This window comes from Moschus berezovskii, chromosome 3 (assembly GCF_049115385.1).
Source record: "Moschus berezovskii isolate FMDL1 chromosome 3, NW_MosBer_1.0, whole genome shotgun sequence".
Lineage (NCBI taxonomy): Eukaryota > Metazoa > Chordata > Mammalia > Artiodactyla > Moschidae > Moschus > Moschus berezovskii.
Window position 1 is genome coordinate 47,354,647 of NC_142462.1, and position 15,155 is coordinate 47,369,801.

General features: G+C 41.8%; 1 pseudogene; it reads left to right on the forward strand.

Moving 5' to 3' along the window:
- The first annotated feature begins 2,654 nt into the window (after nucleotides 1-2,654).
- Nucleotides 2,655-3,705, forward strand: LOC148778318 (syncytin-1-like; annotated as a pseudogene).
- Nucleotides 3,706-15,155: the final 11,450 nt, after the last annotated feature.

Below are 15,155 nucleotides of genomic sequence, written 5' to 3' on the forward strand. Positions count from 1 at the left end.
TCGCTAGCCTATCCTATTTGCCAGCTCACCCAGAGCTTTCCTCCAAGTGCCAACTCTCCACCTGCCAGATTACACCAGGCCATTTTTCTCTTTGGCCGTTCCAACCAAGGACAGGCCCTGGGGCTTCTATGCCAGAGACACCTGGGCTCCCATAGCCTATTTATCAAAACAACTTGACATAGTGACCAAGGGGTGGCCTCCCTATATACAAGCCATGGCTGCCATCACAGCCCTGGTACCTGAAGCAAGCAAATTCTCTAGGCATGCACCCTTAACAGTCTGTTCTCCACATACTGTCTGAGACCTACTATCACACCCAGCTTTTCTCTCCCTTCCCACTTCCAGGATACAGATTCTACATGCCTTTTTCCTCGATCCCCAACTCGATCCCCTTCTCTCCCTCTGCCCCCCTTAACCCTTTCAGTGTATTACCCACACCTTCTACAGCAGGCCTTCCCCTATATAACTGTAGTCTAACAGTGGATCTTACCCAAAATCCCTTACAACATTTGACAGATCAGCCAGTCTTAGACCCTAACACCCCATACTGGTTCATTGGCAGCTCTCAAAATCCCCACCCTTTGCAGCAAGATATGCCATCATCCAGGGAGACCTTCATCACAACCATGGGACACAGATAAGTGAGGGCTCACCTCTGCCACCTCGTGCCACCTCCCAACAGGCAGAACTAATAGTCCTCACTTGAGCTTTGACCCTGGCTAAAAATCTAAGAGTTAACATCTACACAGACTCCAAATACGCCTGTAACATCCTTCCTTCACTCAAACATCCTAATACAGAGGGAAACAGGGTTCCTCACCCAGAAGGGATCCCCCATTATTAATTCTGATATGATCCACAAACTTCTAGAGGCTTCATTTTTGCCAGAAAGAGCCACCATCCTCCACTGTAGGGGACATCAAAAGGGGAGTCTCATATCAACCTACAACAATACCGCAGACCAAAAAGCAAATAAGGTAGCCCTGTCCCATCCCTCCCTCCAGTCCCCTGTCATTTTTAGCCCTGACCCCATCCAACCCTCCCACCACCAGAGAAATTTTCTCCTATCTATACTCACTCTTCCATCCTTTGTCCAAGGTACTCCAACAGTTCATCCACAACCACTTCCCCATATTGACGGCTGGCCAAAAATATTTGGCTGACCTTTCCTGTTCCTGTCAGACATGTCAACAAACTAATCTCAATTCCAACCTTAAACCTACATCCTTTCCAACCCATCAAAAGCGAGGCAGTCTCCCAGCACAAGATTGGCAGATAGACTTTACTCATTGCCCCAGTTCGGAGAGTCAGATATCTCCTGGTCCTTGTAGACACATTTTCGGGATGGGTAGAAGCATGTCCCATCACAAACAAAAGAGCTCACACTGTGGCCCGGGTTCTTCTCACAGAAATCAAGCCCCTTATCTAAGCCCCTTTGAAGTTATGTTTGGAAGACCCATGGTCCCTCCCAGACTTCCCCCTAAACCTCCTTCCCTTCCAAACTCCCTACACTCCCCTCTGCTAGCAGAACTCCGCAGTGCCCTCTGGTAATATGTCAACCACAACTTGCCCACTCTTGACCCTCAAGCCCCCTCACCCCCTCTACAAATTGGGGACATGGTCTATCTCTCTGAAAATCCCCAGGGTGACCTAACCCCAAAGTGGCAGGGACTATTCAAAATCATCCTCCTTACCCCAACTGCAGCTAAGCTCAAAAAGGTTGCTTCCTGGGTACACCTCTCTCGCCTAAAAAGGGTTACCTCCAATTCTGCACTGCTCCCCTTAACGGACACCTATCAGGTCTCCCTCACAGGGCCCACCTCCTTAAAAGTCACCTAGCGACAACCTCTGTTGACCATCCAAGAAGACGCTGAATGACCTGGACACTCTTCAACCGACAACTGTGCCTGACCCCTCTACATCCTTATGAACATTCTTCCGTTTCAGATTCAAGCTACTACAAACTCGAGGCCTTCTGCCTCTTGCCTTGTTTGGCCTCTCCCCGTCTCTCTAGCCATAACTGCACTCTTAGCCTTAGCTCTTGCTATCGGCCTAACAGCTGTCTCCCCTCAGGACCGGTCACCCATCCTCCATCTCTTCATCAGTGCCACCTGTGTTATAGCAGTAAAGTTTACTCCTAGGATTCTATTTCCTCTGCACTGCCTAACTACCAGACCCACGACTCCCCTGCTCCTTATCCTTGCTACACTCCCTGGCCTTCTGGCTAGTTCCTGCCCCTGCGATGAAATTCATTCCTATGTCCATTCCTCATGTTATAACACGGCCCCTAAACCATGCACCATGAACATCGCAGCAGGAAAGTCCAAATCCCTACTCACTGTTAAAGTACAGAAGGCAGGGAGTGCCGTGAGCAACTGCTATAAGCCAAATGGAAAAGACATATGTTTCTATCCCACTAGCCCCTGGGTAGTGGGGAGGGGCACAAGATCAACAGTGTAAAAAGAACCAAGAACAGGTTATAAAAAACCTAATTTCCCAGTTATAGATGACCCCAAGTACTATAGATGCCTGGACCTCCTTTCCCAACTATGGCCTCTCCTAAATCCTCCCTTTGACAACCGACACATGACCCACCTACTTAACTCCCCCTTCCAATTCTTCCAACACACACAACACACATCCCAGTGCTGGATATGCATGTCACTGTCTCCATCAGCACACAAAGCAATCCCTTTACACTCCACGTGGTTGTCACAGGGCAACTATACCTCCCCTCTCCAACAAAACACCACACAACTCATTGGGCCAGTTTCTGACAATATCCTTCTTTCAGCCCCTTCAAACCTAACCTGTATCAACTACTCTAGCCCCAACTACACTGGTCTTACAAACTCCACTCCTTCTGTTCCACTTGGGCTCTCTGGAACAGCACAAATAATTGCCCCAACCCAGGAATCTTCATTCTCTGCAGGACCTACTCATGTTCAAGTCTTCCCCCTGACACTCCTGGACCTTGAATCTTGGTCTTCCTGACCCTGGGTCTAACAATCCTCAAAGAATAAGAGATACAACAGATAATCAACCCCCAAGTGGAACATTCCCACAGGAAAAAAACAAGCTATCAGGGCCCCCCCACCTGAATGGGACCAGCATAGCAGCAGCCCTGGGCACAGGGATTGGGGGCATCTCAACCTCAGCCCATTTCTACTACAAGCTATCCCAAGAGTCTAATGAGGATATGGAACAGGTGGTGGAATCCTTTGTTTCAGTCCAAACACAAATTAACTCATTAGCTTCTGTGGTACTACAAAACAGACGAGCCCTGGACCTTCTCACCACGGAAAAGGGAGGAACCTGCCTTTTCCTAGGAGAGGACTGCTGCTATTTTGTTAACAAAACATTCCAGGAAAGGGTCAAAGAACTTAGGGACAGAATCAAACGCCACAAAAAGAGTTATAAAATCTTTCCACTCCCCAAAGCCTGTTCCAACTGGCCCTCCCTTGCATTGCTCCCTTTCTTGGGACTATTAGTACTTATTATCTTACTCCTCTTATTTGGACCATGTTTCTTCAATCTCTTTCAAAGTTTTCTCCAAGACTGGATTTGGGCCATCTCTCAAGACCAGGTCAAGACCATTCTCCTTCTTGAGAGCCTCACCTCAACACTGGAAAAAGGGGACCCTGGGCCCTAGGACAGTCCTCCATTCCAGACCCAGAGCCATCGCCCCAACCCAGCAGGAAGTAGCCAGAGAGATATGTCTCCCTTTTCCCCATTTTTTTTTTTTTTTTTTTTATGATTTCAGGGTCTGGAATGAAGGAGTCCTCCAGCCTAGAAAAGAAAATAAAGACCTCAAAGGTCTCCGGCCTGAAAAAAGAAGATAATGACTTCAAGGGCCCATGCTGAACCACCAGACTTCAGGGATGACAAAACTGAATAAGTCCCACTCCGATACTCCAGGCAGATTGTATCAGCCCGGGACCCTCCACCCCTGGCCGGGGAACACCTGCCCCTGTTCATCCGCAAACTGCCATCTGAGCTAAAGATTACCCAGAACGCCCTGCCTGACTAAATCTTCCCCTATCTCTTCCGCAAAATCTTCCCTTAAATATGAAGCCTCCCTGATCCCGCACAAACTCAGCCTGGTTGTTAGACTGACTGTCGCCCCTTCTTGCCTGAATAAAGGTAACCTGTCTCCGTTGAAGTCATCTTCCTTTCTTCATTGCCTTGTCTCAAACTGTGCCTTACACATAGGATGATTGCTGAAGTCTGTCTGGGCCTAACTAAATAAAACTGATTATACACTCTGGCCCTGTGCCTTCAAACAAACAAACAACAAAAAACAGCTTTCAGTGCCCAGAAATAAAGAGGTCTTCAGATAACTGACACAAGAGTAAGTTTTTTTAATTTATGATGAGAGAGCTGTGACAGGAATCATAGTAATTGAAGTCCAAATTATCACAGCATTCATTCCTTGGGTTATATTATGATAAGTCAAGCATCCGAAGTATGCTTTGGTAAGTGTAAAAAAAGACAAAAAACCATCTACCTATGAACGTGTGTATGTATGTGTCTATATCTATCATCTATATTGTGTAGTTAAGACATATTAAAATTCTTTCCCATGATATAAATAACTGCCAATGAAGATGAAAGTCAGTTGATCAAAACAGTTTTAGCCAAAATAATTTGAGAAAACCTCTCACAGAGTTTGGCCAATTCAACCAAAATATTTAAATATTTAACTAAAATATTATAAAATTCTGCTTTAATATCCTCTTGCTTTCTGTTTTATTTTTTTCTTATGATCCTAAGCTTATATTTCACTTTATGCTCTTATGTATGAATACCACTTTTATGTCACAGATTTAACTACCAATTAGACTGTTTCTACAATTTGTTTCTACAACACCTTCCTTCTTAGAAAATTTGCATCACATTCACACTTTTTGTTTCTCTTAGTCATTTGGAGCAAGCTGGGTTTTCATTAAGTGTGAATTTTGTGTTTAAAACTTCTGTGCAAACTTTAAAATACACTTCATTTGAGCCCCAAAGAAGGAACAATGTGATATACTATTTCATTTTTTGTTCTACACTTTGTCAAGAAATTTACTCAAGCTTGGAATTTCATAAAGCTTTTGATGTCAACTCATGTTACCAACCACTTTTTCTATTGCTTTATTCAGCTGGACTCCTTGTTGACTAGGGCTTCTGACAACTGTGAAAACACTTTTTTGGTTTTGTTGAGTCATTTTAAAAGAGGTTGGTTAATTTTGCCTTGTAGTTCTTGGTATATTATAAGGTATCCTCAATATGTTATTGCTCTGGAAATACATATATTTTCATATAAGTGCATGTTGTTTTCTTTTTTAAAAATTTTTCTTTTTGATGGTCATCTTGATGTAATGAGAGAGGTTGACTTCATTTCTAAAGAAAGCAATGTGGTATAACCAAAATAATATTGACTGCACATAGGAGAGAGTTATGGATGTGTTTGTCATTGAACATTTTTCATGGAAACTTAAGATGTTCATATTTTACTTGAGGATAGGACATTTCTATTTTAAATAAGGTAATACCTTCTCAAATTTAACTAAAAAAAAATGTTACTAAATGTTTTTAAGTGAGTTTTTGTGTTTTTTTTTTTTTAAAAAAAAAACATTGGCAGGAGATGGCATGACTAGATATGTAACAGTTGGTACCAGCATATGGAAAACGGAATTTCCTTCATTCCTTTCTTATGCTTGATAGGAGCAAATTAGGATGGTCTTCAAAACTATAGCAGGATTAATCAGAACAATTAACTTATCCATGCTAGCCAGTGGTAATTACCTAGGTAAGGAAGCCTTATAGATTGATATCAGAACCTAGTACACACACACACCCCAAGGTGGACCAGGTCCTATAAACATATAATGCTCTTTGTAAGAGAACTGAGTCATTAGCCCTACTTAAAACTCAGTGTTAAAATATACTTATTTTTATCTGCATTTGCTGCATTGGCACATCACTGAGGAATGAATGATCCATTGTTGCTCTTGCTGCTGCCACATGGACACTGCTGCCACTAAGAGTGCCACTTCTTTCCCTTGTGTTTCATCAGTTTTAGACTTCTTGACACCACTGTCATCTCCATAATGATGAATGAAGAATACCCTTAAAATGTCACATTACTCTCCAGTCATCAAAGACAGGAAAAGCATATCAGGAGAAAGGTTAAAAGGGAGAAAGTAAATTTAAAAAGTTAAATGTAACCTGATAATCCAGCCAAACAAAACTGCGGGTACAAACTGTGGTCACAGTGACATTATTTCTAAACGTTGCTGCTGTTGCTGAGTCTCTTCAGTCGTGTCCGACTCTGTGCGACCCCATAGATGGCAGCCCACAAGGCTCCCCCGTCCCTGGGATTCTCCAGGCAAGAACATTCTCAACCCATTCTCCTGGAGTGGGTTGCCATTTCCTTCTCCAATGCATGAAAGTGAAGTCCCTCAGTCGTGTCCGACTCTTAGTAACCGCATGGACTGCAGCCTACTGGGCTCCTCTGTCCATGGGATTTTCCAGGCAAGAGTACTGGAGTGGGGCGCCACTGCCTTCTAGTTTGTCCTTTATAGCTGGATGACCTCATCATCCCCCTCCCAATTCTCCTCACTGTGTGTCATGTTCTTTCATCTGTAGTCCTTAGTTCTAAAACGTGAAGAGACCCCCCCCATTGCCATTGTATCAGTACCTCCTAGAAGGACTTTATTCTGCTGGTGCCTCAAAAACCGCAAATCACTCAAGGTGACAGTGACCATATGTTATGTTTTTAATTTTCTGTGTCATTCCTCAGATTGACTGCTAGAGATAGCTATAAACATGATACTGAGGAAAGTATGTTTAACCCCCACCCCTTTCTTTTTGCCTTAGAATTTGACAGATATCTACCAGGTCTAGCTATGCTCAGAGCAAGCAATTTAATTTACTTAGCATTCTTCCATCTCTGAAACATTTGTGTACTTGTCTCAATTGGAGCCTTCTCCTTAATGATGAAGAATACATCTTCTCTCCTTCTAGAGGCTCAGTGATGTGAAGGGTCACGGGACTCCTGTAGTCAGTTAGTATCTCATGACATATGGACTGAGATATTCATTTTTGCTTCAGTGCTTGCTTTACTGAGTAGAACCCAGCAATTAACAACTACTGCCACCCCTCCACCCCACGCAACTGTGTATTTGGCAAAAGGCATAATCAACAAACAGTTACCTACCACATCTGCCTCTCTATACCACATCTGCCACATCTCTCAGTTTCCCTCTGAACCACCACATACTTAGCAGCCAGGTCAGTACCTGAGACTTCTTAATAACTGCCACCCTCTATGAACAGCAGTTAAAGGTGGGAGAAGATTTCCTCTGCCTATATCCAGTCCCATCCTTTTTTCTCTGGCTTCTTTATGGCTTAGTTCAATATGGGAGGGAAGAATAGGAAGTCCCATTTGCCTCCACATTCAAGGCACAGTCTCCATATCAGTTTTACTCTTAATATGTTGGGTCTTATCTCATCCCTGTATCAATTTCTCAATTAGTTTACAATCTAAATAGTAGAAACACGTTCCTCCAAACTGCAGTACATTCTTTTTGTGAAACTGTTGATCTCTCTATCCCATCCTGTCTCTTCTCTACTATGAGGCCATATCCCATTTTAATTCATTTTCTAAGTAGAATAGTTTAAAACTTTTCTTTTTTTCTTATCAGAGTCTTTCACTGTAAATGTTTTATCAGTGTATTTTGCTAAACAAAGAAAAGCTCCCATCTGAAGAAAATTTTATTTCAACCATGACTATTTTATCTTTTCATTGTTAATGGATCTTAGTCTTGCCTTGTCCATTTACTTGATGTATAACTTGTAAGTGTTGATGTGTCATTCCTTGTCACTTAGGAAAGAATAAATAATAATTCTGTATAATTAGCAAAATGTTGCTTGAACTTGTAGTACTTCGGCTTTTTATTCTCTGAGAGTTTTGTGTGTACATTCTGTGTGGAAAACTAACAAACAAGAAAATAAAACAAAAAATCGAAACAACACAGAACAGCTCTCCCACTTTTTCTCATTTCTGCCTCAGCTCATTAATTGGGAAAGTTTTAGTTGTGTATAGGTGTCTACCTTTGATCCACTTATCATTAATTCTTCCACATAGAAGGAGAAGGGACGTTTTTAGAGTGGGAAACTGGGAAGAGTTTCTGAGTAGACATATCTGAGGCTACCTGAGACACTCTCTTGAACGAGCTTACCCACAGGCTACACTTGTTCTTCTCCATGCTAATTCTTTGTTGTGATCTCACCCAGGCAGCTCTGCCCTTGTTGTGGGATAAGGCCATTGTCCAACTACTCAACCTGTGAATGTGTGGTTTGGTTCCATTCAGGAAGAAGAAAGCAGAAGTCCAGTTGAACTTTAAATTCAGTCTTGAAATCTAGCTTTACATCCAATTAAGTTGTTAATAGCCTCCTTATCTAGCTCATGTATCTATTTTCAAATTGCTACAGAATCTAAATGCAAGAACTGATGAGAAATAAGGATATTTCAAGCTATAATGCATTATTTATGTAGGGTTTGATACTCTTTCCCTGTGGGATTATGGAAGGTATTTAAACTCATTTGTTTAACTGGATTCTTGTTTGGTTAGACAAAGAGTTGAAAATTGACATCTAAGTATTTCTATGTATGGAAACAATGTTAATTCTTGCTTAGCAGTAGTTACCATAAGAGACCAAGAATAGCTTGAAATTGGTGAAGTTTAGTGCTAGAGACTGAACTCTATTCCTCGCAAAATTCATATGTTGACATTCTAACCCTCAGTATATTGATATTTAGAGATGGTGCCCTTGGGAGATAGGTTTAGATGAGATCAGGAGGGTAGGGCCCTCATAAGGGATTAATGCCCTTAAAAGAAAAGATACTAGAGAACTTTATTTTTATTTTCTGCCATGTGAGGAAGTTGGTTTTATAAGCCAGGAAGAGAGCTCTCACCAGAACTCGGTCATGTTGACATCCAGATCTGACTTCCAGCCTCCGGAACTGTGGAAAAAGAAATCTCAGTTGTCTAAGCCATCCAGTGTATAGTATTTTGTTATGGCAGCTGATAGTTATTTACATTACATTAGCAAAACTTTCTAGTGGCATGAAGCTTCCATTCACGCTACTTCTTCTTACATTCTCTGAGATTTTATGGAACAAGTGGTTTATTTTATGCCTACTGAAGAAATCTGAGTTTTTACCTACATATCTCAGAAAGCCTGTAGATGTTTTCCAGAAGTAAAGGAATATCTTTGGATGTGGTTTAGAGGAATGTAACTGATGGTGACGTGAAGAACAGAAAGGAAGACAGAGGTGTAAAAGATAATAGGCAAATAAGTGACTGCTTCATTGAGCGGTATTCACCTGGGGGTGAAGTATATCAATGTAAGTGGGGATAGAGAAAAAGTCAGATCCTAAAATAATTTCTGAGAAAGTATCAATAGAATTTATTTAATAATTTAACACATCAATCTGAATTAAAAGGAATTCAGCCTTTTTATTTCCATGCCTCTACTTTGATGAATACAATCAATTCAATTATTAAGGCCAATGATCTCAAGAAAAACAGGCAAACAGGACCATGGATGACCTCTGTCCTTTCTTAAGTACCCTTTGTCCAGAGAGCATTGAAACTGTCTGGATTAGGATTCCTTTTCTTATAATCGATGACTCCTGTGATACATATGTTATCCTAGTATAGCGTGTTTTGTATATCTATATTGTAGAGTTGAGAAAAGCTCACCTTACTGCTCTTTTCATTGTTATTTTTTTCTCTCTACTTTCTAATATAGAGATGTTCATATCTAATAGAAGAACATGTAAGTCATAGTGTAGCTTTAAGAAGATCTGTAACTAGAGATAAAAACACTAGTGGGAGTCAAGACACCTCAGTTAAATTCCCTTTTTCAGTCACTCGCTATATAATTGAAGAATAGTCATAATATTAGTATGTCTTATTAGACTGAGAGTGAAATCCTTAAGGAATCCTCATGTGCCACTCAATTATCCAGCTTTTTTTCACTTCTAGCAAAATTAGGAGCTACAGTATTAAATGTAAAATGTTCAAATATTGTTTGATGAATGAGTATTCATGCCAAGTCTGAGTTCCCTTGATTACATACAATATCACTGTTTAATCTTTATATGATTATATCTAATTTGCCTATTTATTCCCAGGACTTACCCTGGGGCTAAGCATATGACAGATGTTCAACAAATGTTTCTTTAACTGAAAACTCGAACCTTCCTGGTTTCAGATTCTTCATTTGTAAAGTGAGAGTGCTGGAACACTTGATTTCTAAGATCCCTCCAAACTTTGAAAGTTCTGTAACTGAGCACAGGGTGGAGTTGATTAGTCCTAATCTCATCTCAGAGGATAGTATTAAACTCATAACCAGTATAAAAGAGTTGGTTGGAAAATAAGAGATTTAATATGAGTACATGGTGAACATATGAAATGCCTCATGAATTAATCTATGCAAATTTCATCAACAATATTGTGCAGATAGGACTTTCCAAGTGGTGCTAGTGGTAAAGAACATGCCTTCCAGTGCAGGAGGTGTGAGACTCAGGTTCGATCCTTGGGTTGGGAAGAACCCTGAAGAAGGTCACAGGCAACCCACTCCAGTATTTTCGCCTGGAGAATTCCATGGATAGAGGAGCCTGGCAGGTTACACTTCATAGGTTCACACAGAGTTGAAGAAAACTGAGGCGACAGAAGCAGAAGATATTAAGAAGAGGTGGCAAGAATACACAGAAGAACTGTACAAAAAAGATCTTCAGGATGAAGATAATCACGATGGCATGATCACTCACCTGGAACCAGACACCTTGGAATGTGAAGTCAGGTGGGCCTTAGAAAGCATCACTACGAACAAAGCTGATGGAATTCCAGTTGAGCTATTTCAAATCTTGAAAGATGATGCTGTGAAAGTGCTCCACTCAATATGCCAGCAAATTTGGAAAACTCAGCAATGGCCACAGGACTGGAAAAGGTCAGTCTTCATTCCAATCCCAAAGAAAAGCAATGCCAAAGAATGCTCAAACTACCGCACAAGTGCACTCATCTCACACGCTAGTAAAGTCATGCTCAAAATTCTCCAAGCTAGGCTTCAGCAATATGTGAATCGTGAACTTCCAGATGTTCAAGCAGGTTTTAGAATAGGCAGAGGAACCAGAGATCAAACTGCCAACATCTGCTGGACCATGGAGAAAGCAAGAGAGTTCCAGAAAAACATCTATTTCTGCTTCATTGACTATGCCAAAGCCTTTGACTGTGTGGATCATAATAAACTGTGGAACATTCTGAAAGAGATGGGAATCCCAGACCACCTGACCTGCCTCTTCAGAAACCTGTATGCAGGTCAGGAAGCAACAGTTAGAACTGGACATGGAACAACAGACTGGTTCCAAATAGGAAAAGGAGTACGTCAAGGTTGTATATTGTCACCCTGCTTATTTAACTTATATGCAGAGTACATCATGAGGAACGCTGTGCCGGAAGAAGCACAGGCTGGAATCAAGATTGCCGGGAGAAATATCAATAACCTCAGATATGCAGATGACACCACCCTTATGGCAGAAAGTGAAGAGGAACTCAAAAGCCTCTTGATGAAAGTGAAAGAGGAGAGTGAAAAGGTTGGCTTGAAGCTCAACATTCAGAAAACGAAGATCATGGCATCTGGTCCCATCACTTCAGGGAAATAGATGGGGAAACAGTGGAAACAGTGTCAGACTTTATTTTGGGGGGCTCCAAAATCACTGCAGATGCTGATTGCAGCCATGAAATTAAAAGACGCTTGCTCCTTGGAAGGAAAGTTATGACCAGCCTAGATAGCATATTAAAAAGCAGAGGCATTACTTTGCCAACCAAGGTCCATATAGTCAAGGCTATGGTTTTTCCCATGGTCATGTATGGATGTGAGAGTTGGACTTTGAAGAAAGCTGAGCACCGAAGAATTGATGCTTTTGAACTGTGGTGCTGGAGAAGCCTCTTGAGAGTCCCTTGGACTGCAAATCCACCAGTCCATTCTAAAAGAGATCAATCCTGGGTGTTCATTGGAAGGACTGATGCTAAAGCTGAAACTCCAATATTTTGGCCACCTCATGTGACGAGTTGACTCACTGGAAAAGACTCTGATGCTAGGAGGGATTGGAGGTAGGAGGAGACGGATACGGCAGAGAATGAGATGGCTGGATGGCATCACCGACTCAATGGACATGAGTTTGAGTGAACTTCGGGAGTTGGTGATGGACAGGGAGGCCTGGCGTGCAGTGGTTCATGGGGTCGCAAAGAGTCAGACACGACTAAGCAACTGAACTGAACCGAACTGAGGCGACTTAGCATGCACACATAGTGCAGATATCACTAAGGGAATAGGAGAGACCTTAACAACTTTCTTTGTTAACAAAATGGCACAGACATGATTTATTCATACATATGCCTAGGTCATATATGCCAGGAAAAGATAATGTGTTTATACTGATTATCAATCAAAAATTCTCAAGAGCAATTCTATACAACCTTGTAGGTTCTGAAAGAAACTTGTCCCTACTCTTAAGAGATGCAGTCTGGTTAGAAAGATGAAGCATAAGTACATTAAAAGTTTCAATACATTTAGTAAATTATAATATTTCAATGTATATTGTGTTTTAGGACAAGTCTTTGCGAGGTCTAGGAGATCAGCCCAAGAACTGTGCCAAACCAAAGGTGGAGGGGCCCACCTTTAGGCATCTGTTGAGCAATTTCAAATCTTGAAAGATGATGCTGTGAAAGTGTTGCACTCAAGATGCCAGCAAATTTGGAAAACTAGGCAGTGGCCACAGGACTGGAAAAGGTCAGTCTTCATTCCAATCCCAAAGAAAGGCAATACCAAAGAATGCTCAAACTACCGCACAGTTGCACTCATCTCACACTCTAGTAAAGTCATGCTCAAAATTCTCCAAGCCAGGCTTCAGCAATATGTGAACCGTGAACTCCCAGATGTTCAAGCAGGTTTTAGAAAAGGCAGAGGCACCAGAGATCAAATTGCCAACATCCTCTGGATCATGGGGAAAGCAAGAGAGTTCCAGAAAAACATCTATTTCTGCTTCATTGACTATGCCAAAGCCTTTGACTGTGTGGATCACAATAAACTGCGGAAAATTCTGAAAGAGATGGGAATCCCAGACCACCTGACCTGCCTCTTGAGAAACCTGTATGCAGGTCAGGAAGCAACAGTCAGAACTGGCCATAGAACAACAGACTGATTCCAAATAGGAAAAGTACGTCAAGGTTGTATATTGTCACCTTGCTTATTTAACTTATATGCAGAGTACATCATGAGGAACGCTGGGCTGGAAGAAGCACAAGCTGGAATCAAGATTGCTGGGAGAAATATCAATAACCTCAGATATGCAGATGACACCACCCTTATGGCAGAAAGTGAAGAGGAACTCAAAAGTTTCTTGATGAAAGTGAAAGAGGAGAGTGAAAAGGTTGGCTTGAAGCTCAACATTCAGAAAACGAAGATAATGGCATCTGGTCCCATCACTTCATGGGAAATAGATGGAAAAACAGTGGAAACAGTGTCAGACTTTATTTTTTTGGGCTCCAAACTCACTGCAGATGCTGATTGCAGCCATGAAATTAAAAGACACTCCTTGGAAGGATAGTTGTGACCAACCTAGATAGTATATTAAAAAGCAGAGACATTACTTTGCCAACCAAGTCCGTCTAGTCAAGGCAATGGTTTTTCCCGTGGTCATGTATGGATGTGAGAGTTGGACTGTGAAGAAAGCTGATCGCCGAAGAATTGATGCTTTTGAACTGTGGTGCTGGAGAAGACTCTTGAGAGTCCCTTGGACTTCAAGGAAATCCAACCAGTCCATTCTAAAGGAGATCAATCCTGGGTGTTCATTGGAAGGACTGATGCTAAAGCTGAAACTGCAATACTTTGGCCACCTCATGCGACGAGTTGACTCACTGGAAAAGACTCTGATGCTGGAAAAGGTTGGGGGCGGGAGGAGACGGGGACGACAGAGAATGAGATGGCTGGATGGCATCACCAACTCTGTGGACATGAGTTTGAGTGAACTCTAGGAGTTGGTGATGGACAGGGAGGCCTGGCATGCTGTGATTCATGGGGTCGCGGAGATTCGGACACGACTGAACGACTGAACTGAATTGAACTGAACAGGAACCCGTTTTGACCATGAGCTGACTGTGGCTCAGATCATGAACTCTTTATTGCCAAATTCAGACTGAAATTGAAGAAAGTAGGGAAAACCATTAGACCATTCAGATATGACCTAAATCAAATCCCTTATGATTATACAGTGGAGGTGAGGAATAGATTTAAGGGACTTATGATTATACAGTGGAGGTGAGGAATAGATTTAAGGGACTAGATCTGAAAGAGTGCCTAATGAACTATGGATGGAGGTTCGTGACAATGTACAGGAGACAGGAACCAAAACCATCCCCATGGAAAAGAAATGTAAAAAAGAAAAATGGCTGTCTGAGGAGGCCTTACAAATAGCTGTGAAAAGAAGAGAAGCAAAAAGCAAAGGAGAAAAGGAAAGATATAAGCATCTGAATGCAGAGTTCAAAAGAATAACAAGGAGAGATAAGAAAGCCTTCCTCAGCGATGAATGCAAAGAAATAGAGGAAAACAACAGAATAGGAAAAACAAGAGATCTCTTCAAGAAAATTAAGGATACCAAGGGAACATTTCATGCAAAGATGGGCTCGATAAAGGACAGAAATGGTAGGGACCTAACAGAAGCAGAAGATATTAAGAAGAGGTGGCAAGAATACACAGAAGTGCTGTACAAAAATGATCTTCACAACCAAGATAATCACGATGGTGTGATCACTGACCTAGAGCCAGACATCTTGGAATGTGAAGTCAAGTGGGCCTTAGAAAGCATCGCTACAAACAAAGTTAGTGGAGGTGATGGAATTCCAGTGGAGCTATTTCAAATCCTGAAAGATGATGCTGTGAAAGTGCTGCACTCAATATGCCAGCAAATTTGGAAAACTCAGCAGTGGCCACAGGACTGGAAGAGGTCAGTCTTCATTCCAATGCCAAAGAAAGGCAATGCCAAAGAATGCTCATACTACCGTACAACTGCACTCATCTCATACGCTAGTAAAGTCGTG